Source organism: Cygnus atratus, chromosome 2 (assembly GCF_013377495.2).
Source record: "Cygnus atratus isolate AKBS03 ecotype Queensland, Australia chromosome 2, CAtr_DNAZoo_HiC_assembly, whole genome shotgun sequence".
Classification (NCBI taxonomy): domain Eukaryota; kingdom Metazoa; phylum Chordata; class Aves; order Anseriformes; family Anatidae; genus Cygnus; species Cygnus atratus.
This window is the reverse complement of record NC_066363.1, coordinates 45527847-45546415: the sequence shown is the minus strand read 5'-3', so window position 1 is coordinate 45546415 and position 18569 is coordinate 45527847. Positions and strand designations below refer to the sequence as shown.

General features: G+C 37.4%; 1 protein-coding gene across 2 annotated transcripts in view; it reads left to right on the top strand.

Annotated features, from left to right (window-relative positions):
* The window catches only part of CPNE4 (copine 4), a 243803-nt gene that overhangs the window by 155716 nt on the left and 69518 nt on the right, over positions 1-18569 (top strand). The gene's annotated exons all lie outside the window — the stretch shown is intronic.

The window sequence follows — 18569 nt, the reverse complement described above, 5'->3', positions numbered from 1 at the left end:
GATGCTTGGGCTCTAGGAGCTCTGTGCAGAGAAATTCATCTCCCTGTGGCTAATTTAGGTTAAATCATGGCTGAATCAGATTCTTCCATTCTTCTAATCAGGTTTAAGGTTAAGACTAAATTAAAGTTTAAAAAGGAGCACTGTCTGCAGTGTCTATTCAGCCTCTCGGAGCTGGTGGGAGGACATTGGACCCCAAAATGTCTCTTTTTTTTCTTGTCTCTTTTTTTTCTTATCATACCATGGTGTGTAGTAGTTCCTTCTCTCTGCATACTTGTCTTCTTACATCATTATAGTTGTATAACCCTGCAGAAATTATACTTTTATTTTTCACTCATTACATACTGTAGGATGTGCTGTGCAGATAGAAGAAATAAAATGCTTGGTCTCCACGTTATAATGCATGCCACACATGGGTGGAAAAGATAAAAAGGAGTCCTGTGAATTCTTGAATTTATATTGGTCATGCCGATTGTGGTTTATGACTTCACAAAATCAGCACTGTGTTTATGGAACAACAGTGATACCAACACTGTGTTTGGTATACATTTGTATGACACTGGGGATGCACAAGGAAGACACAGATCTTAATGGTATCCGTATGTATTTTTTTTGTCCCTTGTGGCAGTGGTGAGCAGACAAGATGAGACCAAAGGCAAAAGAAGCAAGAGTGAGGAAGTTTGAGGAAAGAATGAGACATGGAGCAAGGAGAAGTAAAGGATGGAGTAGATGGAGAGCAAGATGCTTAGGAGGCCAGACCAAGGTGTTTGTGGGAGGTTCATCTGAGATGTTGGAAGGAATCTCAGTATCTCAGGTGGTACAGGGAAGCAGTTGCAGAAGATCTTTCCATCTGTCTCTTAGTTGGTAAATGGTCAAACCAGTTGTGTTTGGCATGTCCACTGAGATTGGAACAGAGTTGTAGCAGATGAAATAGAGAATGAGATCTGGGGAAAGAATGGCCTCCATTTTAAAGTGCCAGCAAAATTAACAGTATTGACTAAAGAGGATTTCTAATGCAAATGAAGGAATGTGTAGGAGTTATTTATGGTAGCATGTGTAGAATGAAAGTAATGTGAAGTGTCAGGATAATGACTTTGTTATCTCGGGAGGTTGCAATTTTATAAATTTCTGGAGTAGATTAAATATCTATGAGTTATTGCCTGAAACATAAAAGACAAGCAAATTACTGTATGTTGTGTAAAGCAATATCGTTCCCCAGGACAGGGGAGAAAAAAAAAAAAAAAAGCGCAGCTATCCTCCAGATCTTGTAACATGATTGATTCAAAGGACAGTCAAGGACAATGAGCCCTGCCTTGTCTGGTGCCTTTAATGGCACCTCTGATGACCAGGCTGCTACTTCCTGACAAAAGGGAAGCACTGGAGAAAGCACAGAGGGTGTTGTTTGGACATTGAGTTCACATCACAGCTCCAGCAGGGCTGGGAGCTGAGATTTTGCTTTTGAATGGAGTGAGCAATGAAGGGCTTGGAAAGGGAGGCTGGGCAGTTCTTTGATCTACTAGAGAAAGGCAAGCCGCTGGTGGAAGTAGCTTATGTATAAAGTAACTTAAAATGAAATAGGTAACATCCTTTAGTAATGCAATCATAAAGGTTTGGAACAAGAGATGGATCATATTTCTGTTGTTCAAATGAGATTGTGTGTATGTGGCCTTTAAATCACTTAGATGAGAAATTCTAGGGAGAGATGCAAATGAAATGTGATGCCTAGAAATGTCAAGGCACTAGTAAGTTCATAAGGGTAGAGGGGTTTTGTTCTAGAGGGAGAAATATGCTTTAATCTTTTCAAGATTGAGGTGAGAAAGTGTGAGAAAGGATGAGGTTTCAGCTTGGGTGGAAGAAGACGGGTCTGGAAATAAAGGGGGAGATCTCTGAGCTATGAGTAGAGAGACAATAGTTGAATTTATTTGTGGATGATACTGCCAAAATGTAGAGTTAAGAGGGAGAAGTGAAAGGAAACAAAAATAGTCCTTTGGGACCACCTGTAGAGAAGGAGAAAGTGGAAGGTGAAGGAATGGGTGAAGAAGAGAAGTAAATCAAGATGGATCTTACGAACCTATTGACAATTTTCAAAGTAGTCTGATTCTTCACAACGTTTTCTTTTCCTTTTTTTTTTTTTGAGAGAGAGTATACGTTTTCATCTGTGTATGCAAATATTTGCAGGCCCTGATTTAGATGGCTGAATATTTGCCTAAGGCTGCAGTTCAGATATTCACGGGAAAGCTAAAAGTAGTAGGATTTGCACTAGATTCTTTTATGCAAAAATATTTTAAAATTAATTGTGGCTGTAAAATAAGAATCGAGCTTGAAGCTTCTTTCCAATTCAGGCCCCTTATACCTTGTGGTGGGTGTAAGATAAGGCTGCTATGGTAAAGCAGCCTCCAGAATCACTTCTGTTTGACAGATAGCATATAGCACTTGTCAGCTGACAATTCTGTTTTCTTTCTATGCAGACCATAACTTAGGAATTTGATGATAGCAAAGACAAAAGAGTGGAAATCAGAAGAATCAGAGAGGTGAAGTGTCTCTGATGGGTTTAGTGCTGTATGACTGTTTGCACTTTGATTTTAAGCATTCCAGTCTTCACGCTACCATATTTCTGAAGCATTGACTTCAGATGCTTTGTTTCACTCCATAAAGTATATAGCGATATGTTACTGTTAAATTAAATGTTGGAAGGATTCCCTGTGCCGTATTTAACACGGGGAGTTTTTGTGTATTCCAGCTACTATGCTGAGCTTCTCACAAGGATTGCCTGCTCACTGTGAACAGCAGTTGCTACAGAGATGACTGGTTATGAACCCGTACCTGCTGTTTTTTTTGACATACTCTGGAAGGCATAATTTAAGTTAAGGCTTTAGGAGGCAACAGGAGTGTTTGAAGGGAAATGTCAGATTGTGAAATTTTGCAAATGGAAGGAGACTTCTCAACAATAGCAGACACATTACACTGCCCACTGCCCTTGACACATCAGTGCGCAACATGCATGCCTCTGTAGGCTGTTTGGAGATCTGAAGTCTTGGCATTTCATCTCTGCCACTGAAATCGCATGGGTACTGAGCTTAGTGGTTTGATTTGTGTTATAAAGTGTGGGGATTAACAAAAATACACTGAAACAACTCAGCTTAATTTACTTTGCCCTTTTTAAGTCTTGCACCCCAAGCAACGTTTACACTGTCTGGGCATTTGAAACTCTTCCCTGTTGAAAATGTCTGTTTAAAAAGATAAGATGTGCAAGGTCACTAAAATCAAAGCAACCAATAATTAGGATCTCTCTCAAAAGTCTTTCACCAGCATCCTCTACAAAGTCTGTTAATTAGAATTCCTTACGGGCTTTAAAAAAAAACAAAAAAAACCCACTAGTTTTGCTTTATTTAGCTGTTGGACAGAGAGCAGTTATTTTTTATTCCTCTCAGGATGCCTTCTAAAACTTTATTGCAATTATTGCTGCTCTAGGTTGTATTATGAAAAAGATATATTAGATTTATGAACCTACTGAGCTTTTCTTCCCAGACATTGAAACCACCTGAGAAGTCTAGTCACACTTCAGTGCTGGTCATAACTTCTTTTAATGCTAATAATGCAGACAATTTGTGTATGAGCTAAAGTTAAAAGAAAATATCTCTTTGATCCAAAAGTAGTACATTGCCTTTCTAATATCTAAAGAGATTTAGTTCACATTGATGATTACTGACAAATCCAAATGAGGGTTATAATCCCTCTGAGACCATTGTTTTTATCCTATTCTGCTATGCTGAAGGTCCTCTAAATTGTGGAACTTTGGCACTCAATTTTTAGTTCTCTATGAGAAGTATGTTGCCATCAAAGTTTTATTTGAAATTCAGGCTTGCTTTGTGAGTGTCTTCTGATAGGGATATTCTACTGTCCATAAATTCTAGTAGTTGTAGGTTCCCCTTGTTCTAGTGGAGTCCTCGTAACATACAGTGAAAAATAATGTTTTTTTTGTGTAGGTATTGCACATTGTAATACTTAAAGAATAAACACCTAATAAGGTGCTGTAGAGGCACAGACCACACAATGCACATGGCATAGAGTAAAAAATTCTTCTGCTGAGGTTGTACAGAGAACCTCAATGAAAGACATTCTGCTCATAAGGAGAACAAGGAGGAAAAGAGGCCAAAAAAAAAAAGGAAGAAAATGGTTGCTACAGTAAAAAAGAAACTACAAGGAAAGGGAAACATGCCATATTTATGTGGAAAATCGTCTCCATCTTCTACCCAAATAGGGAAAATTTTCAAAAGAAGAATGTCCATTGGATATTTTTCTACCTTTCAGAATCTGTATGTTGCGTCTTCATCAGTGTTGTCAGTTTGTTTATTGTTTCATCACTCCCTGGCATAGGCAACATTTTTTTTGGTGGATCACTGTTAACAAGGTCTTCTTGAGAAGTCTGTGTTTTGCTGAAGTCAATAATCCACACAGTGTCTCTTCTTTGTTGATACTGTTATACAATGTGTTCCTTGCTTACAGTATTAATAGAATTTCCACAGCCCGCAAAAAAGATTTTGATGTCATGCTGGATGCAAATAGGCAAACACTTTATTTTAATTTTAATCTCTTCCCTGGAGTCTGTTACAGCATGTTGGGTGTGCGGAAGGTTGGGTCTTTTTCAAATAATTGTAACCAAGTTTCTTTCTGATGTCTTTAAAGTGTTGAATCTTTCATGCAAAGTGGTGGATCATTAGAGAAAAAAGTTTATTAAAGGTCTGTAAGTGTATTGATTACTCCATTCTGAGTTAAGGAAAAGCAAATAGCAGTGGTTATTTTGATATTCTCTGAGTTATTGCTGCAGTGTTCTCTAAATCAATAAGCTTTGAGTGACCTTTAATGCTTGACTACAGCTCTGCTTATACAGGTATATTATAAACTGTAATCCTTCAGTAAGCTCTCAGTATCTCTGAAAGCCAGTGGTGAAGGTAACTGAGCAGAACCTGTGAAGAAGGCCAAGTAAAGCTTAAGAGACAAGCAATAAATAATACGTTCAAACAAATCCATTAGTGCTTTTATTCTTCCACAATTTAGCTGTCACACAGTGTTTGATGCACTAATGTAGAAAGATACGGTTTATGGTCAACAGCAATGATTTGTGCAAGATTTTAGAAAGCATGTGGCACAAAGGACAATTCAAACAGTATCAAATGATAATTAGAAAAGTGTGAACTGAAGGATTTCACACTGCTCCATAACAGAACACTCATTTGTTGTTGCAGTTTTCTTTTCGCTTTTAATTCCATATAGAAAGCAACTGGCATTAAGAACCAATTACAGTGCAGGCTAGACTTGCTGTTTATTTACTTGATTGGGTGATTTCAGTCATACCTTATTAACTACATAGTACTACATTTTCCTCTTCAATTTACTCACAAAATTAATGTCGTTGGAGCCAATCATTCCCTCTATGTTTACCTTGGTGTCACTGAAGAGGTATTTGCATACGTAGTCTTTCTTGTGGAAAGTCTTTATCAACAAGAAAGGGATTCAATCTTTACTTGTCTTTAATATGAATCTAAAGATGTCTTGAAATGACTTTTTCAGTAAATCGGTAATTTTTCATCAGGTCAGGGCGTTTTCCTGGAATCTTTAGAATAATTGCCTCACTCTTGGAGGGTGAAGATCTTTCTCTAGTAACCTGAATAACATTTATTAGTCATTATAAGGATGTTATCTTTTTGTGAATTTCCAGAGAAGTTCTTATAAAACTGCAGAGCTGATAATTTTAGATAATAAATGTTCTTTCTTGGTGGTCAAAACAAGCACACAAAAATTTAGGTTTAAGTATTGGGATGTCTAATACAAGCTCATTTAAAGTAACAGGCATCTAGTAGAAGTGAGTAGAAATATTTGTATGTACTGCTTAACCAGAGTTTTAAAACAGTCTTCTGAGAGGATGATCCATTATTTTGAGGATTATTATAAAATGGAAATAAATGACACACTGTAAAAGCTGATCTCTATGAGATCGCCTTGCATAAAAGCCATCAGCTGTACTTTTCTAGTAAATAATTTATTAGAATACTACAGTTCTTAAATGTTTCTCTTGCTTTCTTTCATATTCACCCTGATTCTCTCTATGTGCCCATGGTTGCAGGACCACTACAATGATTATTAAAAACTCAAGTGGCCTACTTCACAAGATGTACAGTGATTGTTGGAAATTTGCTACGACTGCTCACCCTGTTTTGTCAGTTTGGGTTGATCTATAATTTAGCAATCAATTTATAATATGAGTGCCTTCTGAATTCATTAATCGCAGCAGTGTGTTTGGCACCCTGATTTATCTGAGCACATTGAGGACTGATCTAATCAATCTCCATAAACTCTGTGCAGGTGGGGTGCAAGATTTAAGATCATCCATAAAACAAAACTGATTAAGACCTGGTGTCTGTGATCTCAGCTCACAGATTCCCTTTTCCCTCTCCTCTTTCCTTGGCTGTACTCATGATAAATCCATTGAAGATACTGAGGAAGAAAATACCAGATTGCAGTGAAGATTGAGGATACATAAGTGGATTCGAGAAATGAGCTTGATCCATTTTTTGTTGGAGTCAGGGAAACTCATTCTGCAGACTTTGATAGGCACTGGTTTGTTCTCCATTATTCTAACTGCTGGATATATAGCAAATTAATTGCTAGATTAATTAATCTAGATTTGGGTTAATTGATGTTTGTGAATTTCTTTGAAGATAAAATAGCTATCTAACTGGCAAGTGTTTTCACAACAATTAGGGGTGCAAGTGGATTGCACAAGGGAGTGAGCATCTGATATGCAGTGGTATAAAAAAGAGTTGATATTCAGATCTCCAGGGTTTGGGCTGCTGATAAAAATGGTGGTAAACTGCTGAGAAGTTGGTATATATGAATCAAATTGGCAGGGGAGCAAGAGACAGAAGACTTGTGCTCTTCCCTGGGTTACTCTTGATAGACCTAATTTCCTAGTTGGCCCTGCAAGAGGAGATTTTTACTTTCTCCCCAAAGGCCCCCAGTACCACGAGCCCTGAGGCAAAAATAAAGAAACTTCACCTTAACATTTCAAAGAGCATTCAGTGTGTGAAACAAGGGTGAAGAGAGGACAAGCAACAAGAAACAATGTCGTGTATGAGTTTATTCCTCCGGTTTGAGGAATCCAAGGACTGTTTTCTTATCTTTTGCAAATAAGAGAGGATTTCTTCCACTTAACTTGTACTCTGTGTTTATTGTGATTCATCTTCCCATTGCTTACTGCCTCCACGGTTCCATCCGAAGATACATAAATACAGCCTTCCTCAGCTTTGCTATGAAAGTCACCAATATGAGAAATGTTCTGAAGGGATCTCTCTCCCTTGTCTCTGGAGCTGTCTTTGAAAGTGAGCATTAATCCCCTGGAATGAAACAGAGGCTCCCATACGTGCTGCTGACTATAATCCCAATCAGAAGTGTCTGCTTCCTTCACAGGGCAATAGCTGAGGAAGTACTAAATCCCATCCTTGGGACAATTTCGTATGAGATAAAGCAAACCACTGGTAATGAGGATCAGTTCCACGTTGGAGGGTGGGCACAGGAGATACTGTTGAATTAAATGACCTCTACATTCTTCCTGATTTTCAAATCACTGTGTTGATAAGGCACTGAACAGTGTACAGACACCGGTATACGCTGCAGAGCTGGTTACTGCAGACATTTAGGAACAAGTGCTACCATTGTGAATTAAAAGAATAAAATGAAGCTTTTCTTTCACAAAAACAGAGCAGGGTTAAGGCTTAGCTGTAACCCTGTAAAGCAGCTGAATGCTGTAGTTAGAGAATTTTAAAGTGTTGAAGTTGTTAAAGAAAATCCGTCAGTCTCACACTTTTGTGTCTACAGGACATTTTAATGTGTGACCTAAATTATCTTATGATATTAAAAATGGGAAAAAATGAAAGTGTAACCAATTTTTCATATCCTTTTTTTTTTTCATTTCTTTCAGTTTAGCCAGGAAAAAATAGTGAAAGTAATTTTCAGACAATCTCATTTCAGACTCTCATAAAGAAGCAAAGCATCACAATGGCTGCTGACACATAACCAACTTATAAACCCTTGGTTTCTTTTCAGATATCTTTTTACTGTGTAAATTGAAAATTGCACACTCATAGAAATTCTCTTGTTGTTAAATCATGTAATGTATTTCTTGCTATGAATGATATATTTTGCTACTTAAATACAAAGCTTACCTTAAAATTCTAGTCATAAATCATATTTTTATAGTTTATATACTAGCATACTGACATACAAAAAAGGTTGCACATTGCAGATAATAAAATATGTATATTTAAAATGAGAGTATTCTCAGGGAACATGACAGTGTCAAATTCAGGACATAATGATACATTTGCTTAAAAAAAATTACAGCAAGTGTCTTCAGGGGCCTAATTATAAACTAATGTTTGTGATACTCTGGGCAGCACTAGGGCAGAAATAGCTATTAAGTGTGTCTAAATTTTAATATTTTAGAAGATGTCTCAGTACCTAGGGGTCACTTGAAAAGTGTGAATTTTATGTCACACTGGAATTAGATATTTAACCTTTCTATATACAGTGATCTCACCTACCATATATTCTGTTAAAATAAATTAGAGATCTGTTTTTTCCCTTTGCCAAAAATATGTTTCTTCCCAGGTAAATGACTATGCACAATTTGTAAAGCGTAGATAGATGTATATAATGTGTATAAACCTTATGTAACACACAGAGCTTGGCTGTGTAATAATCTATATACTCTATCAAATCTTAAATAAACATGTCCATTTTTTACATTAGAGCTCAAAACAATTTTTAAATGCTCAATAACTATGCTCTGTATGATTCCCCAGAAGAAGAATTTAGCTGAACACAGTCCACCTTGTGTTAGTACTGGAAGAAACGGAGACTTCGTATCAAAGCTTTATGTCCTGAACATGACAGACATTGGGTCTGCTTTTCCTGTGATTAACAAAGGGATGGCATTTCATATCACAAACATACTAATCCTTCCTCTCGTAGAAAAGTACATGGATAGTCTGTACATCCTTAAGAGTATGCAGGTAATGTTAGAAATTATTGTGCGATATCACCAGTATTACAAACTCTTGAGTCTTCTAGTCTGATCTCTGAACAGGTCATGAAAAAAGAAGTTACGGGTGGCCTGTCCCTTACACTCTAAATGTCCTTGTTCTGAAGGCACGAGATATCAACAGCAACAGCATCAGCAGCTGATCTCCCAGAGAGCTCTTTAGACATCAAGTGCCTAAGGTTTGTTCAGATCTACTAATCACCTATTACACAGTCAGTCATCAAGTTATTAGCTTAGAGTTCCTACTGAGTGTCCTTATTTATTTCTGAGAAATTCCAGGATTTACTGATGACAAATTCTTTTCCATAATAGAAAATCTCATGGGATGCCAACAAGAACTATTCAGTTTTACACACTTTTACATGCTTTTGCCAATACTTAAGTGTTTCGGCAGTAGAGAATAAGTAATGGACAAAGAGGGGGCTTTGTGATACCTTTTAAACAGTGACAACAACAGCAGGACTAGTTCATAGAATCAAATTCTCTCATTCGTCCCCATCTCTTTAATAACACAACATTTTACAGAGCAGCATCTCAGAGATATGAAGATTGAGTATTATTTAGAGTTTTAATGGAAGTATATGTGGGACCTTGAATCACATCAGATGTCCCAGATAACTACAGGAGCCAAGAGACCAGGCCATTGAATTGGGCACCAAAAGAGGATGAATGCTAGCTCCACTTACACATTTGTGCAGAATGCAGTTAAATGTATATTAAATGACATAGTTTCTGTTGACAGCTTCTTCTGGATAAGAAATAAAAAATGGGAAGAAATAGAGGAAGTTATCAGAAAGGTTCCTGGTTCTTTCTGTTGAGACTACATATTCAAATAGTCATAAATGACCTGGGGAAAAGGAAAAATAATAGGGTAACAAATTTTGTAGATGAGAGAATTATCTGGGATTGTTTTGACTTCAAAATGTTACGAAAGAATCTTAGCAACAATGATTGGCACTAAGATACAAAGAAAGTCAACAAAATGATCAGAAGTATAGGAAGGCTTACTTCTACAAAGAGGCTAAATTCAGACATACAATCTTGTAGAGACAGCTGTGAAGTCATGAATGATTTGGGGAAAATGATTTGCTTGTTTTTCCTCAGAATATGTGAACTCGATAAGCACCAAGAACAGACAAAATGCTTAAAGCAAAAATAAATAAAATTTTTCTATACAATACAGTTAAATCATGGGACACATTATCAAAGGATGTTGGGTGGCCAAAAACTGTAAATATGTGAAAAAGGAAACTATAAAAATGATTATTTCTTTGGGTGGCTATTAACACTATATATCGGATGCTCTCTTGAGCTTTAGGAATGTAAAGTTGGTGACTGCCAGCATCTGAGAGAATATGGTGAAATAGAGATGAATATATCTTTCCCTTGTCTTATATAGTCTTTTTCTAAATATTCACTAGCATCTGACAGAAAGAGGTTCCTGATGACATGTAGTTTTAATATTTTCTTATGGTGAATGTTGTTGCACCACTAGGCTTCTGACTTTCAAGGTGAAATGTAAGTGTTGATTTTAATCTGAAAGAGTGACTGATGTTCAATCATTTGAGAAATTGTGTATATTCATAGCAGTGGTATGTCATGGCGCATGGTTTCTTCACCTCCAGTACAACTTCGTGAAAAAGTAAAAGGCAAATGAATAATTTAGAGCATAAGTGTGTCCAGTTTGCTGTGTATAAACATACAGATAAGCCAGGCTATTCCTTTACAACTCTTTGGCACCTGCAGGACAGCATAGGGAATTCTGCTGGATACCTTCAAATACTTGTCCTGATCGTGATTATACATGCACAGCCCTCTCCTGCATTTCTTTCTTGTCTACATTAGTTTACAAATTTTTCAGAAAAATACTACCCTCCAACAGAATCTCTGTTCGTTATCGGCTATTTCTGTTTTTTAATGTATCCATTTCTAGTTGCAAGCAAAAGTTTTGAAAATCTGATGATTAGGTGTCTGGAAGGGCTTATTTTTACAGGCTAATTAAAAAAGTAGGCTACTGACATTAAGCAATCACATTTCTACTCTTAGACAGAAAAGAGTGTTTCGGTCTCTGCTCTTCAAAATAGTGAAAGGAGTACTTTGAATGGTGCCAAAAATGATTCTTCAACTCATGACTCACAATGTGGGAGTAAAAAATTTGCCTATTGTCAGATTTCAAGGGCATTTTCTCTATAATAAATACTACAAACAACCATTTGTGAATAAAAGGGATCATGGGAAAAAAAAAAGTTTTGCTGCAGACTGATGGTAAACATTGTTAGTAAATGAGTTGTGTAGTGCTGAAAGCTAAATATTTCGTGATACTGATGCTAAGGAAGAAAAGTAGCAGGACACATCCAGATTACCTGGGAAAGGTTCCTGTGGGGAAGGTGTCTATTTCCTCAATAAGAGTGTGCTCCCCAACCTCTCTGAGCTGTCTGGAAAAGTCAGCATCCAGCCATGGGGGAATTCACCTTGTAGTTGTCCTGGGCACAGTGGGAAAACCTATACACCTTCCTACTTTATTTCAAGTATGGGATCCCTCTGCTACAGTTCAGTCCCGCTTCCATCCCTTCCTCGTCTCCTGGGAATCATGGATAGCCATAGCATGGTAACTCTGCTCTGACACTTGGCTGCAGTTGGCTGCAATGAGGGAAGCAGAAGCATGGCCTGGCTCCAGCCATTCCCTATTCCAGTACGGGTATGGAGAGTTCATGCACGTCATGAGAATTCCATTCACCAGCTCTGGAAAACAGAGGTAAAACAGAACGGTTGGCCAGAGCGGGTCAGCAGAAAGTGCCACGTGTGGTTGGGATTGACACTGTGATAGTGTCAGTCCCCAGGGATACTATGGACATTTGAAACTGTGATTTTGCTGCAATGCAACTTTATTTCCTGGCCCTGAAACCTAGTCTTGTGTGAGAGAGTGGCAGTCCTCATCAGAATGCAGTGCGTGCTTCTCCACGCAGACTTATGAATATGGAAAACTTGCACAAAATAATTAAAAATCACTAACTCATACTTTTAATCATCTCATGCACATTTTAAAATTTAGAAATGTGATTTTAGTAGCCTAAATTTGTTTGTTCACAGCACTTGAACCTTTAATCTCCTTAAGTGCTTTAAATCCTCAACACTACATGTAGCTTAAAGGTGACCTGCGAAAGTAAAATACAGAATCCTGGTAATGTAACGTTCATTGAATGCTCTCCTAGGCTGACTTGCTCCCCTTTTCTTGGCTGTTTAGAGCTTTAAGCATGTACTTGTAAAGCTGTTGACATTTGAGGTTGTTTTTTGTTTTTTTTTTCTTCGATCTTTAATGATACAGGAATAAGGGCCTGATCTACCTTTCAGCCAATATATGTCTCCTTGTGCTGATTTCTTTGGCTGTTAATTTCCTGCCTCTGTATGGAAAGCAGCCCATCATTCTGATCTCAACTGTGTAACTGTCATTGTTGTGGAAACAGGGACAGGCTTGCCACCATCTAAGTACAAGATCAAGATCAATTGTAGGACAGATTTTCGGATGTGCTTCAGAGTTGAAAGGTGAAGTTTGAGGAAGAGGAAGTAAGCCAAAGGAAGATACTCCTTTCTTAGTCAGGTATAGGCAAGCACTCCTTTTAAGACAAATGGTTGAGGTTTTCTGTATAACAAAGTATTTTCTCTGCAGTATATTACTTTTAAGCACTCTACATCTTGAAAGACATGCAGAGGTTTGCCTGTGGTCAATATTTTTTTATTGTTGTTGTTTTAATATTTGTCTTTCAAGGAGTACAGCATTAGCAGAAGCTGGTACTGGAATCAGTTCTGCTTGTGATGTTTTGGATGTAGGATGTGTTTCGCCTAGTTGCAGATGCAGATGTAGTGAACCCTCACAACCCCAAAAGCTTCAGATTCCTGTGAATTCTGCAACAGAGTCGTATTTTTAGTTTAGTACAGAAAGCTTCCCTTACTTAATTGTTTGTCAGGACTGAGTGAAAAGAAAAGATGTACATATAGTAAGCACTATTCCATTAATGGTTGCAAAAATAAATAAATAAAACAATTAATGCTACTCACAGAATATCCATTGCCACAATATCTCAGCATTGTGCAAGTTTTACTTGTTGGAATCATCCAGGTTTATTAATCATTTTTTTTCAGAAATATTGTCCTGTATGTTCTAGGAGAGTTTGCGCAAAACCCAGTGATGGAGGATCTCCTTGTGACTTTTACCCGTTTGCTTCTTTCTGTTGTTCTGTAGAGAGAGAAATATTCTGTGCAAGACAAATATCTGCTCATTCCATCTTATGGTTAACATATGTCTCCCAAAAGCAACATGAATACACAGAACAAAACAAAGTTTGTCTGAATTTTTGTCTGAATTTTCATCTCAGAGTTTTTCACCAAAACTGTCTGCTTGGTTCAGCTGAAAGAATTTGAATATATGACAGTTGTGCCAGACTGTTTCAGCAAAAAAATCTCCTTAACAGAAAAAATGCAAAGTTTTGCTACTCCAGACAGCATTTCATAGATAGTTACTTGATACTTTTCTTCCTTTTCTCCTTTGAATTTTACAGCTGGGAAATGAAAACCGGTGACTTTCTGTGTTTTTTGGTTTCTTGGTTGTTGTTTTTTTTTTTTTTTTTTTTTTTTTTCTAATAGGTTTGGATCAAACTGGAAAAATTTGTGCACTGAGTTTTGCAACCTCCAGTAAGGGTTGTGCTTCACATAATTCTGTTGCTTTGCAGGGAGACGGGATAGCAGTGAGCTCACGCGGATGTTCCCGTGGGACAGGCTCTCTAGTCAGCATCCTTATTGGTGCGGTACTTGATGTCCCCTCTCATTTTGTAGAAAAGTATATTTGGGAGGAATGCGTTTCATGTAGACAAGATCTGCACTTCTGAGCTGCCTTTCATGAAAGGGGACCACCGATAAGTCATTTTAATTTCCTACCTGGTATATTTTTTTAGATGAAATGTCTCAACTATATTCTGGAAATCTTAAAATACCCTGTAAATCTGGAGTAGTACTTAAGAAGTTACAAGTACTTAAGAAGTCACAGTGCCATTGGCTTTGTGATAAAAATGCTGTTTTCATCTACAAGAGACTATGTTACTAAAATGCATGTTAAAGCACTGCAAGGAGCAACTGCATGTTCCCTTTACTGTTGTTTCTTACAGTGGAGAAACGTAACCATATATGAGCATGAATTTGATTCAATGAACATGAAGAGACTGCTATTTTGAAATTAATTTTGCTTGGCGTTTATAAAAACAGCTTAACACATGGCTTCTTTTATACTCCAGTTTGATTTCCTAAAGGTTGAACAAACTGCCTAAAGCTTCTCTTCCTTGAGAATCTATTTTTCATGTGGCATCTCTATGCTAGTAATAATTCTTTAGTGCCTTTTCCTGTTCCAGACTTCAGTGATTTCATATTTTAAAATGATGTAGCAGTAGCTGGAAAAAGGTCTATCAGCATGTTTTCTCTCCTTCCCCTCTACCCTAGGTAGAAAATTTGCTCTGAAATAAAATGGTTGCCAACTATCTACTTCTTCTGTTTTTTCTCCAGTGCATCTCCTGTGCATTACAATTAAGAAAAGTTGTTCTTGTTGTTGGCCCATGCTATCCTTAAGCACCTCAGAGAAGGGCATTTGTTTCAGAACTCAGGAGTGTTTCTGACAAAGTTCATTTCTGTCATTTATTTACTTATTTATTTATGACAGAAAATGTGCAATGTCCTGTTACCCTGAATACAACAGTTAAGCAACAGTCAGTTTCTTTTTTCATACTTCGCACCTGCTATCTCTATCATGGATACTTAACTATATCCACTTAAGTGAAGCTGGACAATCACTTAACCAAGCAGGATAATATATTGTGATATTCAGGAATGGTACCTTGAATATTTTCAAGCCATTCCTATTTCATTGTTGACATCATGGTTAGCTAACATAATACCAGAATTTCTAAAGTGTTTTTTTTTTTTTTCCACAGACATTATTAATGTTACATTTACTTCCAAAGCCGCCACAGAAGTGCTTAAATATTTAATTATATCCACAATATTAATAGCATAAATAAGATATACCAGTGCAGTGGCTTAAACCATGAAAAGGCTTTCTGAGCTGGGATTAGATAGCAGGTGTTCTTTGGGCCTGGGTCTGTGCTGAGGCATAGGGTAACAGTCCTCACTAAGTTTCAGGAGTCATCTCTTAGAAAAAAATGAAGTATTTACTGGCCTTCTGCTAGTATTTTAGATCTAGATACCTTTAGATGATTACAGAATCATGGTATAATTTTGTCTGGAAGGGACCTTAACATTTTGAATTCAAATGATGTTGTTAACAGTATATCTCTTAGATGAATATGTAAAACTAGAGAACAAATATGAAGTATGTTTTTATATCCTAGCCCTTTCCCTAAACTGGCAGTAAACTGAAACCACACGACTTCAGCCCAATTCAAGTAATTTTAACCGAAATACATTGGAGATTTTTGGCTAGGATTTTTGAAAAAGACAAGTACGTTTGTGCATCCAAAAAATTTGATTGAGAACACATAGTGAATCAGTGCTAGAACAAGGGAGTGCAGCCACTTGCTCTTGACACTCAACAGCAGAGCTGTAAGGTGGCTGTCAAGTATAAACAGATGTTTTCTAGAGGTGGTTTTTCACTGGAAGAGTTTGGTTTAACCGCATCTGAAACTCATGGTAATACACCTACTTTGACAAAAGTTTTCCTTGAGAAGTATTTTAGACAGGATTGGAATTTCTGGTTAGAATGAGACAGAGAAAGAAAGAGGGAGAGCAATTAATGCTGCAAAAGCCAGAATATCTGGCTGAGATGTGGAAAACCAATTTGAATACATGCCATTGGCTAATTACGAGCTGATTTTACCAGTCTTTTCTATTCAAGGGGATCCGCATCGTATAGTTGTATTGAAGGGAGTGAACAAGAGAAAAGCTGATGCTATCATCTGATATTTATAAGCTCTCCTTTGATGTGGAAAAGTCAGGTTCAAAACCTTATAAAGAACTTAAAGATTTATGCAAAGGGAAACGGTTCCAACGGAGAAGAATAAGAAGGAAGCACCCAGCAATAGACTCAAATAGCTCCTTTACTGGTGGATAAAGCCTGTCACTGAAAAGTGGAGAAAACGGTGGAGCAGAAAGTCAAAGCAAAACGTGCCATACCCACAGGGTAGAAACACTGTTTTCTGTTTCTTCACTCAGTCCCTAAGAGAAATGTGAACACTCCTATGTTTGTCCTAATACAGAGGAAGGAGGCTTCTGAAATCATGAAAGTCCTCCAGGGAGACAAAACACTTTTCCCCCATGCTGTCATTAGGAAAAGGTGTTCTATTTACAAATGCTGTCAAAGACAGATGTATCAGGCAGGATCTTAGAGATATACAGGATAGTCAGGCTGTTCACTGACTAAGGAAGGGAATTACAGTATTGCATGAGGTGTCTGTAACACTTAACATAATGTTTCCCTTTAAAAGGAGCAACAACTCCTTCTTGGAGACCTCTTCATTAGCATATCTGAAGAAAGGTACTTAGCTTGAGTGTTACCTTCTTTTTGTAGATGAGTAAAAAAAAAATGCACAGAAGTTAACTCCTGGCCCCAAATTATTCTTGGAGTTCCAGACACTGCATCATGTGCTCAGGTACCTACCTGTCCTTTCTGAATATGAAGAATGTTGTACATACATTTTCCAACCAAGTGCAGAGGAAGTAAGATGGTGAGAATTTAATTACAGGTAACAAGTTGACATTTTTCTGCAAATTTCATGTTTTTATTTCACCTCATGTGTGCATAGTTCAAAACTGGAATGAAATTATATCATCAAAATGAGCAATCCACTTCCAGTCTGAGATGCATTATCAGTTATTTGAGTCTCTATTAAGGACTATGCCAGCTCTTTATACACCACTGGAATTCAGCCTAATAATGCATTGTGGATAGTCAGAAAGGAAAGTGTATAACAAAAAAATGGAGAAATTTCTATCCTATATGATGTTACCTTGTCCGGAATACAGGTTTCTATGAGCTTTGAGTACTTTCAGGCCTATTTATATAAAAGGTTGCTTACCTATTTCTTTTTATATTTCCTGAGAGATTCTTCCTTGGATTGCATCTTTCCACTTTTGAGTCCCCACTGATTGCTCAGCTTCACCTTAATATCTCAACTGTTAGCTGACTGCTCAGCAACAATATTTTTACTGCAGCCAAAGGAGGTCTCCCTGAGAGAATTTAGATAGCTTGGGAATAATTGATCAAACTGGTAGGTGGGGGCTAGCTTACAGGGAGATTGGCAGCTATTACTGACTTACAAAAATGCTCCTGATGATACTGCAGAATACTGAAAGAGAGTGAAGGTAATTGCTGACATGCTGGTGTATACCCAGTGGAAGTGAATGCTTTTGTGTGCTGTACACATTGCATGCTGGTTGTCTTGCAGGCAAGAGATACCTCTTTTGAGTGCTCCATAGAAGCCGAAAGTCTCCTGGAAACTATGTTTCTGTACACAGCAGAGTCATCACAAATTGGAAATATTTCTGTGTATGCAAGTGAAAGGTGTAGAAAAGTGTGTGCTGACTGCAGAGCTGTCATAGCTAGTACACTTTACGTGATTTAGATTTAGACCCAGGTTTAATGTGTTTCATAGCACAAAATAAAATATGTGGTGTTCCCTCATTTTAAAATATGTGGAGGTCCCTCTTTTTCCAAGTAGCTCTGTTGCAGAATGGTGCAAAGCCAACCTCCTGTTCCTGCCAACTCCATCATAAAGTTCTTGTAGTCTATGTACTAGGATAGGGTCAGATTTGGGGAGTATGGTGGTTGTGTACTGGATAGGTTCCTGGTACACAGCTTGCTCTTTTTCTAAAATATGGAAACACCATCATTATGTCTCCTCTTCATTTTCTCTCAATCCATAGCAGAACTGACTGCACTGTGAAGAGATGACATCTGCTTTACTTCTGGCCAACTGTTTTAAAGACCTCACACTACTATGCTTGCAGATTTTTTTTTTCCTCAGGTGTTCTTCCAACAGCCCTATCCAAAGGCTGTTGAAGGTCAATGAGACAGGTTCTCAGCTCATGTAACTGATACAGCTCCATTTACTTCAGCTAATGTTGACATTTTGCATCAGATGATCTCTCTCTCAGAGAGAATTGTTTTTCCTATATATGACTAGTATTAGATTGCATAAATTTTATTCATAGTGTATAGAGTACATTGCTAAGTAGGTTAGACTCCTGTGCTGCCTACTTGTCTCAAGAATAATGTTGTTTCATTTCATAATGACATAATGGTGCCACCTGCAGTTCAGAGCCTTATACAAGTGGTTTCAGATCATGGTTCCCAATAATAAATGCACGGAACATAGTAACATGAAGGATGACAATAATCAGTCATTTGTAGCACTCACTACAATTTAAGAAAAGCTGCTTTATTTACATTTCCATAATTTTCTCACTATTTGCC